Genomic DNA, 24,732 nt, shown 5'->3' on the forward strand with positions numbered 1-24,732 from the left:
AAGATAATGAATCCTTATCAAATTCCAAGAAGGTCAATGGGCAGGCAGGACTGAAGAATATTTTATTACTTAATAAATATTTTTCCAGCAATTACTAGGTACCAAGCAAAATGCCAGGCCCTGTCCCCAAGGAGTGTACAGTCCATCTGTATAACAGATATTTAAGCAAATAATTACAAATCAGTATTTTTATGTAAAAGTAGAGCTTTGTGAGATAAGGCTGGTTTTCTCCACCCCATCCCCGTCCCTTTCACTAGGAGAGAGGAGAAGAGGATGCAGGTAATAGTGAATAATGTTTGCTTATCACCCATGACGCACCCTAGACACGTGCTCACGGGCTCTGTAACACTCCGGAGCTCAAGGGCGCTTCCTGCTGGAAAACTCCAAGTAACTCGGGAAGGCAGGCATCAACTGTGCCCATTTTGCAAACGAGAAAACCGAGCCCAACTGAAGTTAAAGGTCATGTCAAAAATCCCGTGTTTGGCCCTCAGCCTGTGGTCTCCTCACTCCCACACTGTTTGGAAGAATTCAGGAGTCAGGAATCGGGGGTTTGCTCCTGGCCTGTTTCCTGTCACTGCTGGCAGGGAGGGTGGAGGACCTGGAGAGAAGAGGGACAGAGGGGCGCAGCCATGCGGGCGAGACTTCGGGCCATGAAGTTAGACCAGGTTCCAGTACATGGCTTGGTCTTTCCCCATCCGTGGTGTGACCACCTGAGGGGAAACCTTAACCTCCCATCTAAAGAATTTCTAAGGGTGAATTAAAAACAGTGGCTGGTGGACATGAGACTGAGCTCAGAAGAACGATGACACCGTCACCACCGTCATACCGGTGCCTGCAGGGAATGCGAGGATGTCACAGAGAGTGGTACAGGGCTGCTCGGTGAGGCTGCAGGCTCCACTGACCGGCGACCACACAAAACAAGATCCAGGCAGAGAATGCCTAGATCTCAGGCAGATATATTAACGGGTTAACTGTGCCACGGGGCTTTTCTGTGTCTAAGCATCATTCCTTAGAGAGCAGGAGGGCAGAAAAGCAACCAGAATTAATCTGGATATGACACAGTAATGTTAATTTGCAGCATGAACAAAATTCTTTAAATAATCAAATCATCTTCAATTTACAGGTGACAAATCTCCCAAGGGGCTCCCGCTGATAACATATAAGTGACTTAATTTGCCTAATGTTGGGTAGAGCACTCGTGGTTTAGGTACCTTATTATAAGGCTGAATTACGCTCTCCCAGTAAACCCTGATGAAATGAAGAAAGGAATGAACCTATTAATGACGCCCGATGCCACCTGCAAAGTTACCCAAGAAGGAACAGTACCCGGGGTGTCCTGCTCAGCTGGCTGCAGAGAACAGGACGGACACACGGGGACGCAGACAGCCATGGGCCTCACTGCAGGATCTCCTTCTGGGAACCTTCCGTGTCTGTGCTTTAGCCTCTTCTTTCGGGCACTGTTCGCTGGAAGACTTTCCCATGTGGGGTATAAGACTGGCTGTGGAAGCCAGGTGAAGCGGTCAACGCCCCATATGCATTTATTCCCCTCGGTTTCAACAGGGCCCTGCTCTCCAGCTGTGCCTGTGACTCCAGCACATATGCTTTCTTTTTATTCCATCAGGCGAAATACTAATCTTCTGCGGAGACGGCAGAGGGACAGCCACCTGCCTCTGGAGCAGAGAAGGAGATCTGGGGATACAATCAACTCATGAGATGCTTTACAGCTAATTCTCCCACCGCCATGGCCCTCATCACATCACCCCCAGAGCACCGCTGCCTCCTGGGGCCTCTTCCCTGCTTTCCCACTACCTGACAACTTCACTGTCACTTTAGTGGGGTTTCCAGGGTTAAATGCTTATGTTCAATTGTCAGTGTGGTCCATCCGTTAGAAAGTTCTCATCAACCTCTCTCTTGATGGATTTGAGCATCTGCTGTACATTGTTGCCCAGATCTATTTTTATCAAGGATTACAAAGTGGTAATTTTTTAATTCTCTAATTAAAAAGGATTTTCCCTCATCAACCGTTTGGTGATCCTGAAACAGACGACACAGAAAGGAGGGCTGACAAATGAGTCTTTCCCTTCATTTACTGGAGAGAGAACTGGTGTCCCTACCACCTCCAATGATGACCAGTAAGTCGTATATGACTCAGTATCACCATGCACTGGTGGATTTTTATATGTTTGGTATTTCAGTTGGCTTCCATCACATTCTTTTTTGATGTTCAAACTGTCCCATCTTCGGCCAGTGGGAGCCCTTGCAGGTTGGTTCCTATGTCTTTAGAGAAGGCCCAAGATTGTCAACAGCTTGCTATCTTTCTGGCTCATTTCCAGCCTCAGGCCTAGAATCCATTTTCCAAGGAGCGCAGGATCCTTTCAGTGTTTAGAGATCAGAATCTGGAGGCTGGCTGCTCAACGCCACCAGATTCTCCTTGTCTCTCTAGGTCTTGACAGAACACAGGTCCGCTTACCAAATTTTTTAAGTGGTGAGACTGTGATTTTTTCTTTAAATTTTGTTTAAGTTCTGACAGCTAAAAATCAAGGTCATTGGACTACAAGTTCCTTAAAGGGAGAGCATCTTGTCACCCTTTTTGGTTTTCCCCTAATTTGTCAAGAGTATTTAGATGACAAAAGGTGTTAAAGAGCTATGTGTTAGTTGGCTGGTCTCATTTATCCAAAGAGGTAGGACAGAATCAATCTGCGGGCAAGAGTAAAATAAAATAATAAAATGAACACAGGTGCTCCGTCCACACAGTGCAGAGTAACAGCCGCTGATTCACCAGCAGAAGCCAGGCTGTGCAGGCTGACCACCTCCTCACCTTTTCTTTGTGCACCTCACGCGGTGGGAACCACAAAGGGGCTCTGGGTGCTACGTGTCGACACTAAGGACCGTGGCCCCCACCGAGGTGATTCTTCTCCAGGTGTTTTCTACTTCCACAAGCAGCTGAAATAATCATGTGATGCATTCCACCACTCACTACTACTTGTATCACTTTTTCTTCACTCATCAAGTTACTGTTTTCCTTCCTCTTTGTTTAACCTTACCTGACTTTACTCATTCAAGCCCTCATCCACTCAGCTTCCATCAAACACCTACTATGCGCCCACAGCATTGAGCACCAGGCACACAGAAGCACGACAGGCTCTACTTCTGGGGTGTCCCAAGCTGAAAGAGCACACGATGTCAAGAGGACATTACGACTCCTTATCAGTGACTTTACAGAGAGGCAGGATCAAAGTCTGGGAGAAGAGCACATGGGACATGTAATTTGGCCAAAGAAGGTTTTATAGAAGAGGCAACATTTGGTCTTTGCCAAGGGTCCTGGGACTCAGAGCAAAAACAATGAGTGCGTTATTTGGACCTTTTGCTATGTTATAAGGAAAATATGACAAAAATACGGACGGAGGATGAATAAGGACATATGCGGCAGCACAGGGACCTGCCATGGGAAAGGCGAGGGGACTGCTGCGGGCGAGGACGGTACTGGCTTTGCGGTACACTGACTGTCAAATATTGATACTTTACACAGGTCTTCAATGCGGGACCTTCTCTGGAACATAGGACTCCTCAGAGACTTGTGACAGTTGCTGTAGAAATTTCACTACTGACAACAGATGATGAATACACGGTTGCTGGGCAGAAAAGGAGGCTTCGTGTCCAAGGGAAGAAATGTAGAAACACTCAGAGGCAAAAAATGACAGACTAAGCTCAGATCTGCTGCAGGCAGTTTTCACTTCTACAATACGTCCACAGGGACCAGCACTGTTCTTAGCACAAAGCACTGCAGAAATACTTGCAGTCCTTACCCACAATTACACATACTGAGCACGTGCTCTGCACCGAATCTTGTACTAGGCTCTCCAGAGTATAAAATCTTCAAGGCAAGGGATCCCGGCACACAGCAGAACTTCAAAACGTTTTCATGCAAAGTAGGTATACCCTCCCACTAAATTCCTGTCCTGGAGGGAGAGCTTGGGCATTATTATCTCCCTTTTAAAGGTGATAAAAATGAACTCAGGGACAACCTGGGAAATTTGATTGTGGAATAGTGCTAAATGCTACCAAAAATAATTATTAATGTTTGGGTATAACATTAACATTGTGGTTATATTAGGAAATGTCCATTTGTTTTTAGCAATGCATACTAAAGAGTGAAGGTGTGAAATGAAATGATGCCTCTGGGATTTTCTTTAAAATAATTCAACAAATAGAAAAAGTAAGAGATGAAGTAAATATATAAAGATCTTGATAACCATCGAATCTGGGTGACTGTTACGTGCGGATTCATTTTATTGTTCCTTACACCTCTATGTTTGAAATTATTTCATAGTAAAAATATTTAACGAGCTTGAGGAAGTGAAATGATTTGCTCGAGGTCATACAGAGAGGAACAGATTTGAGACTCAGATCCCAGCTGACTGAGTCTTCCCATCCCCACAGATTAGGCCTGACCACAGAGAGCCGGAGCTACCAAAACGGATAAGAGAGCTCAAGGCCATGGTGGCTGCTCACCTTTGTTCCGTGTGCCAAACTGGAATGAAGCCTGTGATCAACCTGAACGTTCTCCTAAGCACGTGATGTGGTCAGTGGGAAGGGATGACTCCTTAATTAATTTCACTATAAATCAACCATCTTTGTCTACTCTGGCTGCCATAACGAAAGACCAGGGATGGTAGCTTAAACAATAAACATTTACTTCTCACAGTTCTGGAGGCTGGGAAGTCCAAGATCAAGGTGCCAGTGGATGCAATTCCTGGTTTTCAGACATCCACTTCTCACTGCGTCCTCACCTGGCCTTTCCTCAGGTGCATGGGCACAGAGGGAGAAAGAGATCTGTGTCTCCTCGTCTTCTTGTAGGGCACTAATCCCAACATGAGAGTCCCACCCGCTTGACCTAATCTAAACCCAATCACCTCCCAAAGATCCCACCTCCAAATACAATCACACTGGGAGTCAGGACTTCAATACATGAATTTGGAGGGGACAAAGACATTTAGCCCATAACATCAATAGATCTTATTCAATTCCAAACAAAACATCCAACAATTATTTCAGCCCAACTAGAGCACCTAATGCACTTGAGAGTTTTTTCCAACCCAGAAATTGAAGAAATCATGAAAACAGAACATTTTTAATAGACGCCTAGTTGCCACCAAACTAGAATGTTCCTTATAGAAGCAGAAAATATGATCACCAAAACTTTTGATCACAGGCCATTTGCCATTTCAAGACTTGACCCTGACATGAAAACCAGCACATCATGATTTTACAGTTTGTCTATTCTTGTCTCTTCTAAGTAATAATCTGAGACAACCATGTGCACATTAAGTCAGTTATGATATTAAAAACAGGTAGAGAATAGAAATAAGAGAAAAAAGTACATTTTTTCTTCCAAATATGAAATAAGAAAACTAAAGGAAGAGGAGGGGAAAAAAAAAAAAGAATACAGGGAAGAGGAGGAAAAAAACAAAAAAGAATACAGAGGAAAAATACAGGTATGGCCTGATACAGTCTGAAATGATACTTTGAGGATCGAATCTGACACCTTCACTTATAGAAATAAAAAACACAGTTAGTCTTTGAGTTGCTTTCATAAGAATATTATTGATCTTTCCATATCATAATGCTGAGACCTCTTAGAGGGTCCCAGTAAGCAGGACCCCTCTTGTCCAGCTCGTTTCTAAAAATAAGTTGACAACAAAACAAAGAGAAAAGACAGAGGCTAAAATATCACCATTACTACCATGTACAGACCATGCTACAGGCCACAACACGGTTTCTTAGAAAGTGCAACTCCTCGCTGACACCAAGAATTGGGCAGATAGACCTTCCTGCCTAGACACAGGCTGTGCTGAACTGGGCACGCCCCTACCGCCCACCCAGGGGAGGCCAGGCCTGACCTCCAGCACTGAGCACAGAGAAGCACTTCCCGAGAGGAAGCAGAGCAGAGCGGATCACACTGGTTACTGGGACCAATCCTGCCATCAGGTAAATCATTCTACCTCTCCAGGGATGGAGTGGGGAGGCCTGCACTCACTCTGAGTTCCCTTCAAGGGAAAGGGACATTAGGGACTGTGAAGATTATGATTCTCCACTCACAAATAAGTGTATGTTATGCCATTTTACTAAGACATAAGTGAGCTTCAGGAAGAGGAAGTGATGAGCTCAAAGCCACAAAACCAGTAGTCTGGGAAGGTGGGGATCACCCTCAATCCGGGATCTCTGTAACACTACACCTGTTCATCCAACAGCACCTCACTGCCTTGAAAAAGTTAATCTCCATTACAAACACCACTGTGACAACTTCCACTTCTGGAGTAGCTCATAGCAAACAACACTCCCACCAAGAAGTAAAAGAGCTAACGAAAAGTATTACAGAAGAGGAGGGGGCACTGGAGAGTTGTCAAGGCAACAAAGATTTGAGAGTCCAGAGGGAAGGGGCACTCATGAAGATGAACCCCGTTCCTGCATCCACGTCATCCCTGGGAGTGTGTGTGGATTCTAGGCATGGAGAGAACCACCGCCAAGAGGCTGAGCAGCCAGCAGAGCCGGCGGCATCCTCATGGGGCAGGGAGAGCAACTGCATGTCACCCAGCCAGCGGGCCCGGAGCCAGGTGCCCGGGAGGAGCCGGGTCCCCGGACTCACTGCACGGGTTCCCCTGGGGCTTTTTCCAATCAGCTCTGCCGGACAGAAGCCTGCCAAATCCATCTGAAAGGGACTCAGAAGAGAGGGCAGTTCAAACGGAAAGAGTGACACCAGATGGCCTTGCCACACTATGGGAACAGCTGCATGAGTTATAATAGGGGCCTTTTAAAAACCCATCAGAAGGGGAACGTAAATGAACTAAATTCTGGAAAGTGGCAAGCCTTTCCCAGGAGAGAAGACCCACAGCTGCTTTCGTCCCTGGCAGAGCAGTAGGAGGAAATGGGGAGTCAGACAAAGAGGAAGGGAAGGAGAAAAGAGCTGAACTTTTCACAAACTACTCCCAACTGCCCATGGTGGGGACAATGGATTCCAACTCACAGGAGCCCAGTCACCAAGCAAGTCTACACACTCATCCTTCCCCTGGGCCTTCGCAGAGGGTGTAGCACACTGCAGGCTGGGGGCTGAGAGGAAGACCCCCTCCTGAGGTGCTCAGAACCTTCCCCAGATGTAAGGCAGCTGCCCGCAGAAATCTGGGCAAGCCAGGAGAGCTGAGAGGTGCACTGAGGTGCGATGCACTTTCTCCAAGTAAAAGCAGAGAGGCCTGCTGAGCCCGGGGCAGGAGAATGAGAGGGACCCCTTCCTCCAAGGCCAAGGCCATTAAAGGCCGGAGCAGGACAGAGGAGCTGAAAGATATCCCTCCAAGGCACCAGGGACATTCACTGCGTGCAAGAAAGTGGCCTACAGAAAGCTGAGGCAGGGTGGAGAGGAAGCACACAGAATGCAGAAAGCCAGAAGTGGGACTGGAGACCAAAGAGAGCCCCCCTAAACCCACCAACTGCGCCAACTGGCTTAGAGCAGAGAACGATGGCCTGTGGTGGGAAAGCTGGCGGCTGGCTGTAAAGCACAGGGGGACCCCCACAGTCTCCCCTGCACTCACAGCCCACGCCCTGTAAAAGGTCTAATCCTGACCCCACCCTCCAAACGCCATGAGCTATCAGTGAGCCACAGCAAAGCCTATGCCCAGCTCAGCTACACGTTAGACTGGCAAGGATCCGACAGTGAAGCCGACAGAAGAGGCAGCGCCTTTTTCTGAGGGTCAGCATTATTCACCTCACTCTCCACTGTTCTTTAATACACCAAGTACAAAAAGGGAAGTAGTATAATATTATTTGAAGGTAGACTGTGGTCAGAGATGCACACTGTAATCTCTAGAGCAAGTAAGAAAAAAATAGAGATGTGGCTTTAAAGTCAATAGAGAAGACAAAATAGAACACAGAAAATATTTTATTCTCCTAAATAAAGGCAGAAAAGGAGAAAAAGAAGAAAACAAAGACAAACAGAAAACAAATATCAAGATGGTGGACTTAAACTCATCCATATAAGACTTAGATTAAAAAAAACAAGACCTAACCACATGGACTTTACACTCTTATGAAACATTCTTTAAATGTGAAGATACAGGGAAAATAAAAGAATGGGGAGAAAAGACATACCACACAAACACAAGAAGTAAACATAATGAATCTACTGCAGCAATATTAATATCAGACAAAGGAGATTTCAATGTAAGCAAAGGGATAAATAGGTACATTTCACAATGGAAAAAAGAGTCAATTCATTAAGAAGGTATAATACTACTAAATGCTCAGCCATAAAAAAGAATGAAATAACGCCATTTGCAGCAACATGGATGGACCTAAAGATTATCATACTAAGTGAGTGAAGTCAGAGAAAGGCAAATATCGTATGACATCACTTATATGTGGACTCTAAAATATGATACAAATGAACATATTTATGAAACAAACAGACTCACAGACATAGAAAACAAACATGGTTACCAAAGGGGAAAGGGGAGGGGGGGATAAATTAGGAGTTTCGGATTAGCAGATACAAACTACTATATATAAAATAAACAACAAGGTCCTACTATATAGCACGGGGAACTATATTCAATATCTTATAATAAACCATAATGGAAAAGACTATGAAAAATAATATATATTTGTATAACTGAATCACTTTGCTGTACACCAGAAACTAACACAACATTGTAAATCAACTATACTTCAATTTTAAAAAATACTAAATATATATGTACTCCATAATAGAGCTTCAAAATACATGAAGCAAGACCTGATGGAATTAAAGGAATAGAAAGATTCACAATTTTTCTACAGTTGGAGGCTTTAACACCCCTCCAATAAAATAATTAAAAGTAGCAGACAATCAATAAAGATGTAGATGATTTGAGCAAATTATCAAACAACTTCTCCTAATTAGCATTTATAGAACACTATACCCATCAACTGCAGAATACAAATTCTTTTCAAGGGCTCACAGACAGTTCATCAGGATAGTCCATATGCTGGGCCATAAGGCAATTCTCAATAAATCTAAATACACTGAAATCATACACAGTATGTACTTTAACCACACATCATTAAAACAGAAATCAGTGACAACAGCACATCTACCAAAGTTCCAAATACTTGAAAATTAAGCAACATACACGTAGGTCCAAAAGAACACAAGGGAAATGTTTTAAAATATTTTTAACTAAATGGTAGTAAAAATACAACTTATCAAAATGTGTAAGATATGCCTGAAGCAGCGCTTAGAGGGAAATTAATAGCTTTAAATGCTGATATTAGAAAAGAAGAAAGGCCCAAAATAAGTTAAGTCTCCAATGTAAAATCTACGAAAAAAAAAACGAACCACAAAACTAAACCCCAAGTCAGTAGAAAGGAGATAATCAGTGAAATAGAAAACAGAGAACGATTTTCAAAAATCATCCAAAAAGTTGGTTCTTTGAAAAGATTAATAGAATTTATACACCCCTAGCAAGGCTGATCAAGAAAAAAGGAGAAAAACATAAATCACCATTTTGGAGAATAAGAAGGGGGCATATCCTACATTCATTAAGAGGACAACAAGAGAATGTCATAAGTGACCATATGCCAACAAATTTGACACCTGAGATGAAAAAGACAAGTTCCTTAGGGGAAAAATAACCAAAAACGACACAAGAAAAAACTCTCTTAATAACCCCATATTTATTAAAGAAATTGAATCTGTAATCAAGAACTATCCCACAAAAACTGCTATCCCAGATGGCTTCACTCATTAATTCTATCAAACATTTAGGAAAGAAATAAAAAAGTCTTTCAAACTCTTTCAGGAAACAGAGAACAGAATACTTTCCAACCTGTGTTATATAGCAAGCATAGCCCCAATACCAAAATCTGACAAACAATTAAAAGAAAATCAAATTATATACCAGAAGCAGCATGAAATTTTCAGCAATCTCATGGAACTAAAGAGACAGATGTGAGAGTTAGGGACCCACCAAGGAGAAGGGACCCCAGGAAACTTCCCAGGTTCTCGGTTACCACCCACAATGGGCTGCACAATAAGAGTCGGGGGGTAAGCCCAGACCTTATAAAAACTGCTGCAAGGAGCCTCAAGCCAGTTTGGTGCCTGACTAGACTGAAGTCATCCACCCTCCTGCTACCTGCCAGAAGAGAAGAGAAATCCTCTTTGAAAGAAGATGACATCATAAAGAACCCTGCAGTTTTCTACATAATATCCAACATTTAACTGAAAAATGACTAGGTATACTAATTAACGGGACCAATTTAAAAAAAAAAACAGATAATAGAAACAGGCCCAGAAGTGACCCAGATATTGGTGTCATCGAACATAAACTTTAAAATAAGTAATTAATATGGTTTTTAAAAAAAGATAAGATGATGAATTTCACTAGAGAATTGATACTTACAAAAAATAATCAAACAGGAATTCTAGGAATAAAAGCTACGACTTAAATTAACAGATCAATACATGGATCTAAGCAGCTAAGACACAGCAGAAAGGTCAGTAAAGCACGACCATATTTACATCTTCTCATCTTTTTAATGACGAGTTAGGTAGGAACACCTAAATGGTGTACATTTTTTTCTTCAAACAACTGCTGTTTTCAGGTCCAACCCACAGCATAGTTTCAAATGTTCTGTAACGTGGTAGATGGGCTTTAAAAGTTACCCAGGAAACAAAATGAACCCAAATTAAGCCTGGGGCAAAGAAATAAATTGATCAGAAAATCACTATAATCCTTTGTATTCTGTGGAAACTCAAAACTCTTTAACCAGATAGGAGAGTAACATGGCTGTGAGTCTCCATCTTGAGTCTTATCTCCTTGTTACATTTTTAATTCATAATACCAAACACAGTTATTTTGTAAGTTAATATAATTGCTTTTAAAAGTCTAAAATAATGTCAACACCTTTAACCTGAAATTAAATTCACTGGGTTAGTCTGAAAGAATAATTGTTATGGTAAATTTAAATCAGTGTATAGAAAATCATGACCCAGGAAACATTTTTTAAACCCTTTGCTCTTGTAATATGAGGTTCATTAATTCTTCCCAGACCTTCCTACTTCAAAAATAGGGTCTCACTGGGGCTTCCCACCATTCAGTGGTTAAGAATCCGCCTGCCAATGCAGGGGACACAGGTTCGAGCCCTGGTCCAGGAAGATCCCACATGCTGCAGAGCAACTAAGCCCGTGTGACACAACTACTGAGCCTGTGCTCTACAGCCCACGAGCCACAACTACTGAGCCCACGTGCCACAACTACTGAAGCCCGCATGCCTAGAGCCCATGCTCTGCAACAAGAGAAGCCACTGCAATGAGAAGCACACACACCACAACGAAGAGTAGCCCCCGCTCGCCGCATTTAGAGAAAGCCCACGCGCAGCAACAAAGACCCAACATGGACAAAAATTAATAACTAAAATAAAAAAAAAAATAGGGTCTCATAGATAGAATTTACACCAATGTGCTATTTTAAAGATCCAAGTCATTTATCCATTTTACATATTAATTGACATTACCAAGATTAAGGTCTGTAATTTTCACATTTTTACATTGCAAGTAATAGAAATGTAACTGAAATTGGCTTAAACAATAAGGGGATTTCTTTGTTCAATGAACTGTAAGTCCAGCGCAAGGTCAGGCTTCAGGGTCAGCCTGATTCAGAAGCTCAGGGACATTATCAAGGACCCAGTTTCTTTCCCTTTCTCCGCCCTACTTGCAGTGGTGTCAGCTCTTCCTCATGGACGCAGACGGCTGCCGACAACTCCCAGGAAGGACATGCTTGCTCATGCATGTCCACGGCGTGTGTGAGAGAGAGGCCAGGGGAGCTTTGGGAAGCTTTTTCAAAAAGGCAAGAAAGCGTCTTTCTCAAAAGCACCAAGCAAGCCTGTCCTCCTGTTTCACCAGACAAACTGTAACATGCCTGGAGAATGATACTCCCCTGATTAGGTTAGGACTGGATTCAGATTCCTCTACAGTACAATGGCCACTAAGAGGGAAGCACTGATTCACAAATAGAAAACAGAAATCAGGGTAGTTTCTAATAGGTGGGGATTAATGTAGGAAGGCCCTAAACACCACTGCAGTCATTACTTCCCAGGGCCTCCACTTGGTGCTCGGTTCTGTCATATTTGGTTTGCTGGTTCAGAGGCAGGGCACATAACATACAGGTGGCCTGTATGCCTCCTCAGCAGCAATGACCACGAAGCACCTCAACCACTAATGATCAGGTGATCACTTTGCCTGTCCCCTAACCCCATGCTCTGACACCCATGGCAAGCGGTTCCCAACATGCTAACGTCTCAACAACTTCTCTCCATTCAGTCAGAAAACATCCTTAATGATGACTTTGAGCATTACTTACTTTCTCTTTTGGTCATAAAAAGAAACATGATGGAGTGACGCAGAAGACAACTGTAGGATCCTCGTGCACTACTGTAAAATGGAGCAGTCATTGCGGGAAACAGTATGGCAGTTGCTCAAAAAGTTAAGCACTGAGTTACCATGGGATCCAGCAATTCCACTTCTGGGGATCTACCCAAAAGAACTGAAAGCAGGGATTCAAACAGATACTTGTACGCCATGTCCATAGCAGCCTTATTCAAAACTGCCAAGAGCGGAGAAGCAGCCCAAGTGTCCGTCAATGGATGAATAAACAAAATTTGGTATATCCGTAAAATGGAATATTACTCAGCCTTACAAAGGAGGAACATTCTGATCTGCGCTCCAACATAGATGAACCTTAAGGACATTATGCTAAGGGAAATAAGCTAGTCACAAAAAGAAAAAATACTATATAGATTCTACCTATACAAGGTACCTAGAACAGTCAAATCCATACAGACAGAAAGTAGAGTAGACATTACTAGGGGCTGGTAGCAGGGATGAGAGTTATTGTTTAGTGGGTACAGAGCTACTGTTTGAGATGATTAAAAAGTTCCAGAAATGGATAGTGATGACTGCACAACATTATGAATACACTAGATGCCAATGAATTGTACACTTATAAATAGAATGGTAAATTTTATGTCTATCTTACAACAATTTTTTAAAATATCAATGAAAAACTAATAATAGTATGTGCCAAGCATGGTAAAAGGTCCTGTAGATACAGAGATATTTAGACACAGTCAAGGATGCCACAATCTAATTAACTCTACGTATTATTTATGATTTAGAGTAAAAAGGATTTGATGTCCAAATGGACACAGGCGTTGCAGAGGATGTGGGAGACAAGCCTGTCACCAAGAGGAAGGGCTCTGGAGTGACAGGTGGAGGACAGGGTCATTGACCAAGATGCAAACCCAGGATAAGAGAAAAGTCAGGGGTCATCTGATCTGAAGACAGTGGTTTAGGCATGTCGAATGTGAAGCATGCAGGTACTACCCAGAAGGATGAAAAGACCCAAAAAGCTGTTGGACGATGATTAGGAAAGTAGACTCAGAACAAGATGGAATCCCAAGCACCACAAAAATCAGCAAAGATGACATTTCCTAGGTGAAGTGTAAAGGTGACAGAAGGAAAACAGAGGGTCTAAGGACAACATTCTGGGGAACACAGAGGTTAAGGGCAGTGAGAAAAGAAGAACTAGTAAATGGGTTTGAAAAGAAACAATCCTAGAAGTTCAGGATGAGACTCAAGAAGCCAAAAGATGAGTTTTTCTGGAAAGAAGAGAAATGGAGGTGAAAAGGATAGAAAGGTCAATTAGGATGAGACTAAAAACCCATCACCACATGTGGGAGTTACATGCTCATCTGCCATCTTCAAAAGAAACTAGTGGGTGCAGGAACCCAACAGCAACAAATTAAGAATCAGGCGGGAAGTGAGTAGGTGATGGTTGGTCCCCTGGGCAGCAAGTTAAAGCACCTACAGGCAGCAGCATAAAAGCCAGGTGCCCCAGAGGGGCTTCCCCTGCATTGTCATACTCAACAGTACCACTTACCCAGTAAGCAACACGCTACCCTTAGCCCAACTGTAGGGATGAGAACACTTAGCCAAGATCCCAGATCTCTCTTTTTTTTTTTAAATGTTTTAATGAGTTATTAAAGAATTATAATTTTTTTAATAGTGTTGGTATTGTTGTTTTTATTTATTTTTTTTAACATGTAATATGTGGGAGGTTCTTGGTATTTTGATTATTATTTATTTATTTTTGGCTGTGTTGGGTCTTTGTTTCTGTGCGAGGCCTTTCTCCAGTTGCGGCAAGCAGGGGCCACTCTTCATCGCGGTGCGTGGGCCCCTCACTATCGTGGCCTCTCTTGTTGCGGAGCACAGGCTCCAGACACGCAGGCTCAGTAGTTGTGGCTCACGGGCCTAGTTGCTCCGCAGCATGTGGGATCTTCCCAGACCAGGGCTTGAACCCGTGTGCCCTGCATCGGCAGGCAGATTCTCAACCACTGCGCCACCAGGGAAGCCCCAAGAATTATAATTTTTTGCTGTGATAGTGATGTTGTTTTTATGGGATGGATTTATTTATTTATCTATCTATCTATCTATCTATCTATCTATCTATTTATTTATTTAGCTGTGCTGGGTCTTAGTTGCTGTGTGTGGGATCTAGTTCCCTGACCAGGGATCGAACCCAGGCCCCCCGCATTGGGAGCACAGAGTCTTAACTACTGGACCACCAGGGAAGTCCCCCAGATCTCTTTTCTGAGGTCACATTGCCAGTGAGCAGGCTGAGATTTCAAGTCCAGGGTCCTCACACCTAGTGCTCTTCCCACCATTCAGAGTGACTTCCTTGGGCATCATTGTGCCCATTTTACAGATAGGGAATTTGAGGCTTGGAATGGTCACGTGAACTCTCCTGGGGTCATGCCAGTAATAAGTTGCTAAATTATATTCATACTCAGAGCTATGAGCTCAAACTTTTTGCTTTTTCCATTTCATTGTGCTGCCCACCCAGATTGCCTCAATATGTGAAAATACAGAAGAAAACACAGATATCTTGAAACGTGATATCCAGCAAGTTAAGCACCTGACAAGCAAGAAAAATCAACTTGGCTTTTCTTCACTCTGCAAATACATCCAGGCAGCATAATGGTCCAACTACAAAGGCTGAAAGAGTCACGTGCCATCACTACAAAGATGAATGATCTTGCCAAACCAGCAGATACAGAATAAGCCCTGTCATGTACCAAGAAAACAGGCCTCTCCGTAACAGGAGACTGATTGAATCAGATAAACCTGCACTGAGCCACATTTACTGCTTCCTATCAGTGTTGCTTTATACTTGTTTTTCACTTAATTTACATAGTGACAGGTTGGAGGCCCGGAGAAGCAATCATTCAAGTAGACAAGGAGACTAAATATTTTCCCTTGTTCTTTTCAAGCATATAGACATGCTCTAAGAAAACGAAAGGCAATGATGTTAAGCCATCAGCTTTTACTTAACCATCTATTTAAAACGCTACCTAGAAAAATTTTAAATATCTCTAGAGATCTCAATATAACTCCCAGAAGGGAAAATGATCTTAAGAATAGACACTTAATAAATAATTAGAAAGAATCTGCACACCCAATTATGAAGTAATGGTTGGATAAGCCATGGTGCAGAAACATAATGCAAATTTATGCAATCATTAAAAACGGCATTTATAAAGAGTCTGCAATAATATGAAAAATGTCTTACGATACATGGAAAATCAGAATTCAAGATAATATTTTTGAAATAAATGAAATTTCAAAAATCAATCCAATTTGTTTTAAATAGAAAATGAAACAAAAGAAATACACTAAAACGTTAAGAGTGTTGTGTGTTTGCCCATGTAGGATTATAATCGATTTTTTCCTTTCTGTTTATACATTTCAAGACTTCTAAAAGGAACACACATTATTTGTATAATAACAATTATTCCAAAACTACTCAAAATTGAGTTTTCAGAAAGTTTTCTAAAGAAAAATCGGGGCTTATTTATCAACATTACATAGGAGTGAAGAAAGTAGCACCCTACAACATCAATGGAGTAAGGAGCTTTTGAGGTTCCCCACTCTGACAGAGGTGTTTACTGTAAGGACACGTACAGCCCTTCCCAGCCCCACAGCTGTCCTTGGCAACACTTAGAAACCACAGCAGCAGCAGCGACCAACATTTAATGAGGACTTACTACATGCCAGGCACTGTGCGAAGCACTCTCCACGTCTTAGCTCATTAAATCATCCGAAAACCTAAAGGAAGAGGTGCCCCTGATCTCCCTGTTTTACAGGTTAGCAAACTGAAGCTTAGAAAGGTTTTATTCTAGGTCAGTGTGCCTTCCACTTCCCCACCAGGCTCTCATTTGTAATCAGTTGCCAGGCTCAGCCAGCTCCCCTTCTTCTAAAACTATTTCGTATTTCACTCAACATCCCTTTAACAAATATCAAGTATCTGCCCTACAAAAGGAAAAGCCCTACCTTAAAGCACTCAGCTGGATCCCCACATCTTCAAGGACAACAAGATCTCCTAACTCCTCAGCCTCATTCTACAACTGGTGGGGTCTCAACAAATACATACTAAGAAAAAATTCAGGAAAGGTAGTGTTAAGTTAATTCAGTTCCGCATTTATTGACTATCTTCTTGGTAAAAGCATTGTCCAAAATGACAAAAGATGAAAGGTGTATAAGTAAGACACAGTCTGATCCCCAAGGAGCCTGTAATCTAGTGAGGGAACCAGATGGCAAAATTGATCTCAGGACATAATGAAACACTGCTTAATTGAGAACTAAGCAAGGTAATGAGGAGGTGAAGAGGAAGGAATTATTACCCTCTTAATAAGATGGGAAACAGGAAAAGTACAAGGACAGAGCAAGCTACCACAGAACAGCATGAAAAAACATATGATTTTAAAAGTCCCAATATATATGAAATACAGATTACGCAGATAGAGAAAGTATGAAATTAGGCTAAAAAGATGGTTTGAATCAAATCCTGAGCATCCTTGAGATGGAGTTGAGAATTTACTAGACGGAGGACAGGTAGTCACCGCAAGCTTCTTAAGGGGCAGAAGGATGTGATTTAGTTTGTGTTTCAGAGAGATAATTCTGGTTCCAGTGTGAAGAATAGATCAAAGGAGCAAAGGAAGGAACAGGACATGATGTTAGGAGTCTACTGCACCAATCCAAGAAACAGGTGTTGAAAATCTAGCTTTTATATATAGAATGGATAAATAAAAAGGTCCTACTGTAGAGCACAGAGAACTACATTCAATATCCTATGATAATCTATAATGGAAAAGAATATTAAAAAAAGAATGCATATATATGTATAACTGAATCACTTTGCTGCACAGCAGAAATTAACACAACACTGTATATCAACTATACTTCAACTTTAAAAAACACTGATTAAAAAACACAGTACAGGAATTTCCTGCCCTTACTTCAACTGCCCAGATTGTCTTCAAGCTTGCGGGATCTTGGTTCCCAGGCCAGAGGTCGGGCCCGAGCTCCAGTGGTGGGAGCTCCAAGTCCAAACTGCTGGACTAACAGGGAAATTCAGACCCCAGGAAATATCAACTGGAGTGAGGCCTCCCAGAGGACCTCATCTCAGCACCAAGACCCAGATCTATCCAAATGCCTGCAAACTCCAGCACTGGACGTCTCAGGCAAAAAACCAGTACAACAGGAATACAGCACCACCCATCCAAAAAAAAAAAAAAAATGGGGCTTCCCTGGTGGCGCAGTGGTTGAGAATCGGCCTGCCAATGCAGGGGACACGGGTTCGAGCCCTGGTCTGGGAAGATCCCACATGCCGCAGAGCAATTAGGCCCGTGAGCCACAGCTACTGAGCCTGCGCGTCTGGAGCCTGTGCTCTGCAACAAGAGAGGCCGCGATAATGAGAGGCCCGCACACCGCGATGAAGAGTGGCCCCCACTTGCCACAACTAGAGAAAGCCCTCGCACAGAAACGAAGACCCAACACAGGCATAAATAAATAAATAAATAAATAAATAAATGCTTTTAAAAAAAAAAAATGAAACGACAGAAAAATATATTACAGACAAAGGAGCAAGGTAAAAACCTACAAAACCAAATAAATGAAGATGAAATAGGCAACCTACCTGAAAAAGAATTCACAGAAATGATAGTGAAGATGATCCAAAATCTCGGAAACAGAATGGAGAAAATACAAGAAACATTTAACAAGGATCTAGAAGAACTAAAGAGCAAACAAACAATGATGAACAACACAATTACTGAAATCAAAAATACTCTAGAAGGAATCAAAAACAGAATAAATGAGGCAGAAGAACGGATAAATGAGTTGAAGAATAAAATGGTGGAAATAACTACCAGAGAGCAGAATAAAGAAAAAAGGATGAAAAGAATTGAGGACAGTCTCAGAGACCTCTGGGACAACATTAAACGCACCAACATACGAATTATAGGGGTCCCAGAAGAAGAAGAGAAAAAGAAAGGGTCTGAGAAAATATATGAAGAGATTATAGTCAAAAACTTCCCTAGCATGGGAAAAGAAATAGTCAAGTCCAGGAAGCAAAGAGAGTACCATACAGGATAAACCCAAAGAGAAACACACCAAAACACATATTAATAAAACTATCAAATATTAAACAAAAAAAAATTAATTAAAAGCAGCAAGGGAAAAGCAACAAATAACATACAACGGAATCCACATAAGGTTAACAGCTGATTTTTCAGCAGAAACTCTGCAAGCCAGAAGGGAGTGGAAGGACATACTTAAAGTGATGAAAGCGAAAAATCTACAACCAAGATGACTCTACCCAGCAAGGATCTCCTTCAGATTCGACAGAGAAATTAAAACCTTTACAGACAAGCAAAAGCTAAGAGAACTCAGCACCACCAAACCAGCTTTACAACAAATGCTAAAGGAACTTCTCTAGGCAGGAAACACAAGGGAACGAAAAGACCTACAATAACAAACCCAAAACAATTCAGAAAATGGTAATGGGAACATACATATCAATAACTACCTTAAAGGTAAATGGATTAAATGTTCCAACCAAAAGACATACACTGGCTGAATGGATACAAAAACAAGACCCATATATACGCTGTCTACAAGAGACCCACTTCAGACCTAGGGACACCTACAGACTGAAAGTGAGGGAATGGAAAAAGATATTCCATGCAAATGGAAATCAGAAGAAAGCTGGAGTAGCAATTCTCATATCAGACAAAATAGACTTTAAAATAAAGACTATTACAAGAGACAAAGAAGGACACTACATAATGATCAAGGGATAAATCCAAGAAGAAGATATAACACTTGTAAATGTTTATGCACCCAACATAGAAGCACCTCAATACATAAGGCAAATGCTAACAGCCATAAAAGGGGAAAGCAACAGTAATACAATCATAGTAGGAGACTTTAACACCCCACTTTCACCAATGGACAGATCATCCAAACCGAAAATATATAAGGAAACACAAGCTTTAAATGACACATTAAACAAGATGGACTTAATTGATATTTATAGGACATCCCATCCCAAAACAGCAGATTACACTTTCTTCTCAAGTGCTCATGAAACATTCTCCAGGATAGACCATATCTTGGGTCATAAATCAAGCCTTGGTAAATTTAAGAAAACTGAAATCGTATCAAGTATCTTTTCTGACCACAAGGCTATGAGATTAGATATCAATTACAGGAAAAAAAACTGTAAAAAAAATACAAACACATGGAGGCTAAACAATACACTACAAAATAACCAAGAGATCACTGAAGAAATCAAAGAGGAAATCAAAAAATACCTAGAAACAAATGACAATGAAAACGTAACGACCCAAAACCTATGGGATGCAGCAAAAGGAGTTCTAAGAGGGAAGTTTATAGCCATATAATCCTACCTCAAGAAACAAGAAACACCTCAAATAAACAACCTAACCTTACACCTAAAGCAATTACAGAAAGAAGAACAAAAAAACCCCACAGTTAGCAGAAGGAAAGAAATCATAAAGATCAGATCAGAAAGAAATGAAAAAGAAATGAAGGAAACAATAGCACAGGTCAATAAAACTAAAAGCTCGTTCTTAGACTAGACAAACAAAATTGATAAACCACTAGCCAGACACATCAAGGAAAAAAGGGAGAAGACTCAAATCAATAGAATTAGAAATGAAAAAGGAGAAGTAACAACTGACACTGCAGAAATACAAAGGATCATGAGAGATTACTACAAGCAACTATATGCCAATAAAATGGACAACCTGGAAGAAATGGACACATTCTTAGAAAAGCACAACCTTCCGAGACTGAACCAGGAAGAAACAGAAAATATAAACAGATCAATCACAAGCACTGAAATTGAAACTGTGATTAAAAATCTTCCAACAAACAAAAGCCCAGGACCAGACAGCTTCACAGGTGAATTCTATCAAACATTTAGAGAAGAGCTAATACCTATCCTTCTAAAACCACTCCAAAATATAGCAGAGAGAGGAACACGCCCAAACTCATTCTACGAAGCCACCATCACGCTGATACCAAAACCAGACAAAGATGTCACAAAAAAGGAAAACTACAGGCCAACAACTCTGATGAACATAGATGCAAAACTCCTCCACAAAATACTAGCAAACAGAATCCAACAGCACATTAAAAGGGTCATACACCATGATCAAGTGGGGTTTATCCCAGGAATGCAAGGATTCTTCAATATACGCAAATCAATCAGTGTGATACACCATGTTAACAACTGAAGGATAAAAACCATATGATCGTCTTAATAGATGCAGATAAAGCTTTTGACAAAATTCAACACCCATTTATGATAAAAACTCTCCAGAAAGTAGGCATAGAGAGAACTTACCTTAACTTAATAGAGGCCATATATGACAAATGACAGCCAACATTGTTCTCAATGGTGAAAAACTGAAACCATTTTCTCTGAGATCAGGAACAAGACAAGGTTGCCCACTCTCACCAATATTATTCAACATAGTTTTGGAAGTTTTAGCCACAGCAATCAGAGAAGAAAAAGAAATGAAAGGAATCCAAATCAGAAAAGAAGAAGTAAAGCTGTCACTGTTGGCAGATGACATGATACTATACATAGGGAATCCTAAAGATGCTACCAGAAAACTGCTAGAGCTAATCAATGAATTTGGTAAAGTACCAGGATACAAAATTAATGCACAGAAATCTCTTGCATTCCTATACACTAATGATGAATAATCTGAAAGAGAAGTTAAGGAAACACTCCCATTTACCATTGCAACAAAAAGAATAAAATACCTAGGAATAAACCTACCTAAGGAGAAAAAAGACCTGTATGCAGAAAACGATAAGACACTGATGAAAGAAATTAAAATGACACAAACAGATGGAGAGATATACCATGTTCTTGGATTGGAAGAATCAACATTGTGAAAATGACTATACTACCCAAAGCAATCTACAGATTCAGTGCAATCCCTATCAAACTACCAATGGCATTTTTCACAGAACTAGAACAAAAAATTGCACAATTTGTACAGAAACACAAAAGACCCCAAATAGCCAAAGCAATCTTGAGAAAGAAAAAGGGAGCTGAAGGAATCAGGCTCCTGGACTTCAGACTATACTACAAAGCTACAGTAATCAAAACAGTATGGTACTGGCACAAAAACAGAAATATAGATCAATGGAACAGGATAGAAAGCCCAGAGATAAGCCCACACACGTATGGTCACCTTATCTTCAATAAAGGAGGCAAAAATATACAATGGAGAAAAGATAGCCTCTTCAGTAAGTGGTGCTGGGAAAACTAGAAAGCTACATGTAAAAGAATGAAATTAGAACACTTCCTAACACCACACACAAAAATAAACTCAAAACGGATTAAAGACCTAAATGGAAGGCCAGACACTATCAAACTCTTAGAGGAAAACATAGGCAGAACACTCTATGACATAAATCACAGAAAGATCCTTTTTGACCCACCTCCTAGAGAAATGGAAATAAAAACAAAAGTAAAGAAATGGGACCTAATGAAACTTAAACGCTTTTGCACAGCAAAGGAAACCATAAAGAAGATGAAAAGACAATCCTCAGAATGGGAGAAAATATTTGCAAAAGAAGCAACTGACAAAGGATTAATCTCTAAAATATACAAGCAGCTCATGCAGCTCAATATCAAAAAAACAAACAAACCCATCCAAAAATGGGCAGAAGACCTAAATAGACATTTCTACAAAGAAGATATACAGATTGCCAACAAACACATGAAAGGATGCTCAACATCACTAGAGAAATGCAGAAAACTGATGAACTCATAAAAGTGCTAACAAAAGATCAAGATGAAAAAAAAAATTAATTACATGGGACTGAGTGAACTGATGAGGATGAGTATAATTTTTGTGACTTTCTGTCTGAATTAAAAAAAAAAAAATCCCACAAGGACTCAGAGGCAAAGAATATACAAATCAATTTTCACTGCAAAGTAAAGGAGCTGTTACAGTGGAGGATTACTGGACTGAATGTCAATATTATGACATAGTATGAGTGTGTTTCATGTTTGGTAATTGCAATCATTGTTGCTTTTGTTGTGGTCATCCATGTACAATGCTTGGTGTCAGTCTATTTATCTCTTGTAAAAATAAAATACAGTGCGTGTGTGTGTGAAAAAAAAAAAAAAGAATAAATGAGACAATTTAAACAAAAGTAATTTGTAAAGTGCCATGCACATTTAGTTTTATTATTAATCATAATAATTTAAATATATGGCATTAAAGTACTTGGCAATGTAAAAAAAAAAAAAAAAAAAAAAGAAATGCAAATCAAAACTACAATGAGGTAGCACCTCACACCAGTCAGAATGCCATTATCAAAAAATCTACAAACAATAAATGCTGGAGAGGGTGTGGAGAAAAGGGAGCCCTCTTGCACTGTTGGTGGGAATGTAAATTGATACAGTCACTATGGAGAACAGTATGGAGGTTCCTTAAAAAACTAAAGATAGAACTACCATATGACCCAGCAATCCCACTACTGGGCATCTACCCTGAGAAAACCATAATTCAAAAAGAGTCATGTACCACAATGTTCACTGCAGCTCTATTTACAATAGCCAGGACATGGAAGCAAACTAAATGTCCACTGACAGATGAATGGATAAAGAAGATGTGGCACATATATACAACGGAATATTACTCAGCCATAAAAAGAAACGAAATTGAGTTATTTGTAGTGAGGTGGATGGACCTAGAGTGTGTCATACAGAGTGAGGTACGTCAGAAAGAGAAAAACAAATACCGTATGCTAACACATATATATGGAATCTAAAATAAAAAATGGTTCTGATGAACCTAAGGGCAGGACAGGAATAAAGACACAGACGTAGAGAATGAACTTGAAGACACGGGGAGGGGGAAGGGTAAGCTGGGACGAAGTGTGACAGTGTCATTGACATACATACACTACCAAATGTAAAACAGATAGCTAGTGGGAAGTAGCCACATAGCACAGGGAGATCAGCTCGGTGCTTTATGACCACCTAGAGGGGTGGGATAAGGAGGGTGGGAGGGAGATGCAAGAGGGAGGGGATATGGGGATATATGTATGCATATAGCTGATTCACTTTGTTATACAGCAGAAACTAACACAACACTGTAAAGCAATTATACTCCAATAAAGATGTTAAAGAAAAAAAAGAAGCAGACTTGGGTAAATAAATACTATTTTAGAAAAGGACCCATTCAGAATGAGTCTGAATCAACTCAGTTTATCCCAGTATATCTTGCAAATCTTAGACCATTGAGGGTATTACTGAAATCAGCTTGGAAAAGTGAGCTGTTTTCAAGGAGATAAAGGTTATAAAATTTCAATTAATTAAATTTTTATCTAAGATACTTCTGTAGCCTTTGGCATAAATCGAATGATTTTCTCCTTAAAATCTAACCTACTCAACCACCTAGCGGGGTGGGATAGGGAGGGTGAGAGGGAGACCCAAGAGGGAGGGGATATGGGGATACATGTATACGTATAGCTGATTCACTTTGTGATACAGCAGAAACTAACACACCATTGTAAAGCAATTATACTTTAATAAAGATGTTAAAAAAAAAATCTAACCTACTCACTAGGCAGCATTTTTGCATGTATGGCCATTATTCTGTCTGAGGCTTATTTTATTTTTATGTAAAAACTTTTCTGCAGGGCTTCCCTGGTGGTGCAGTGGTTGAGAATCTGCCTGCCGATGCAGGGGACACGGGTTCGAGCCCTGGTCTGGGAAGATCCCACATGCCACGGAGCGACTAGGCCCGTGAGCCACAACTACTGAGCCTGCGCGTCTGGAGCCTGTGCTCCACAACAAGAGAGGCCGCGATAGTGAGAGGCCCGTGCACCGTGATGAAGAGTGGCTCCCACTTGCCGCAACTGGAGAAAACCCTCGCACAGAAACGAAGACCCAACACAGCCATAAATAAATAAATAAATAAATAAAAATGAATATTAAAAAAAAAAACTTTTCTGCAATTAAAACTATTTTTCTAAAGAAAAACAAAAAACAGTACAGGCCAAACAATAAGAGAGATAAAAGAAATAAACAAATGAACATTAGAAATTAAAAAGAAGGAAGGGAGGGAGGGAGGGAGGGAGGAAGGAAGGAAGGAAGGAAGGAAGGAGGGAAGTCTGAACCAGGACAGTGATGGCAGAAGGGGGAGGAGGAATCCCATGGGAGAAAAGCTCAAGCATTAGAACGGATACGGAATACATCCAAGCAATTCACAGGATATAGGAGAAGGAGGACAATTAGAGGATGACTCCAA

The 24,732-nt window shown here is 41.0% G+C and overlaps 1 protein-coding gene across 2 annotated transcripts in view; it reads right to left on the reverse strand.

Moving 5' to 3' along the window:
• Positions 1-24,732, reverse strand: part of TRAPPC9 (trafficking protein particle complex subunit 9) — a 522,236-nt gene that overhangs the window by 404,849 nt on the left and 92,655 nt on the right. The window lies entirely within an intron of this gene.

The sequence above is a fragment of the Eschrichtius robustus genome, chromosome 17 (assembly GCF_028021215.1).
Source record: "Eschrichtius robustus isolate mEscRob2 chromosome 17, mEscRob2.pri, whole genome shotgun sequence".
Lineage (NCBI taxonomy): Eukaryota > Metazoa > Chordata > Mammalia > Artiodactyla > Eschrichtiidae > Eschrichtius > Eschrichtius robustus.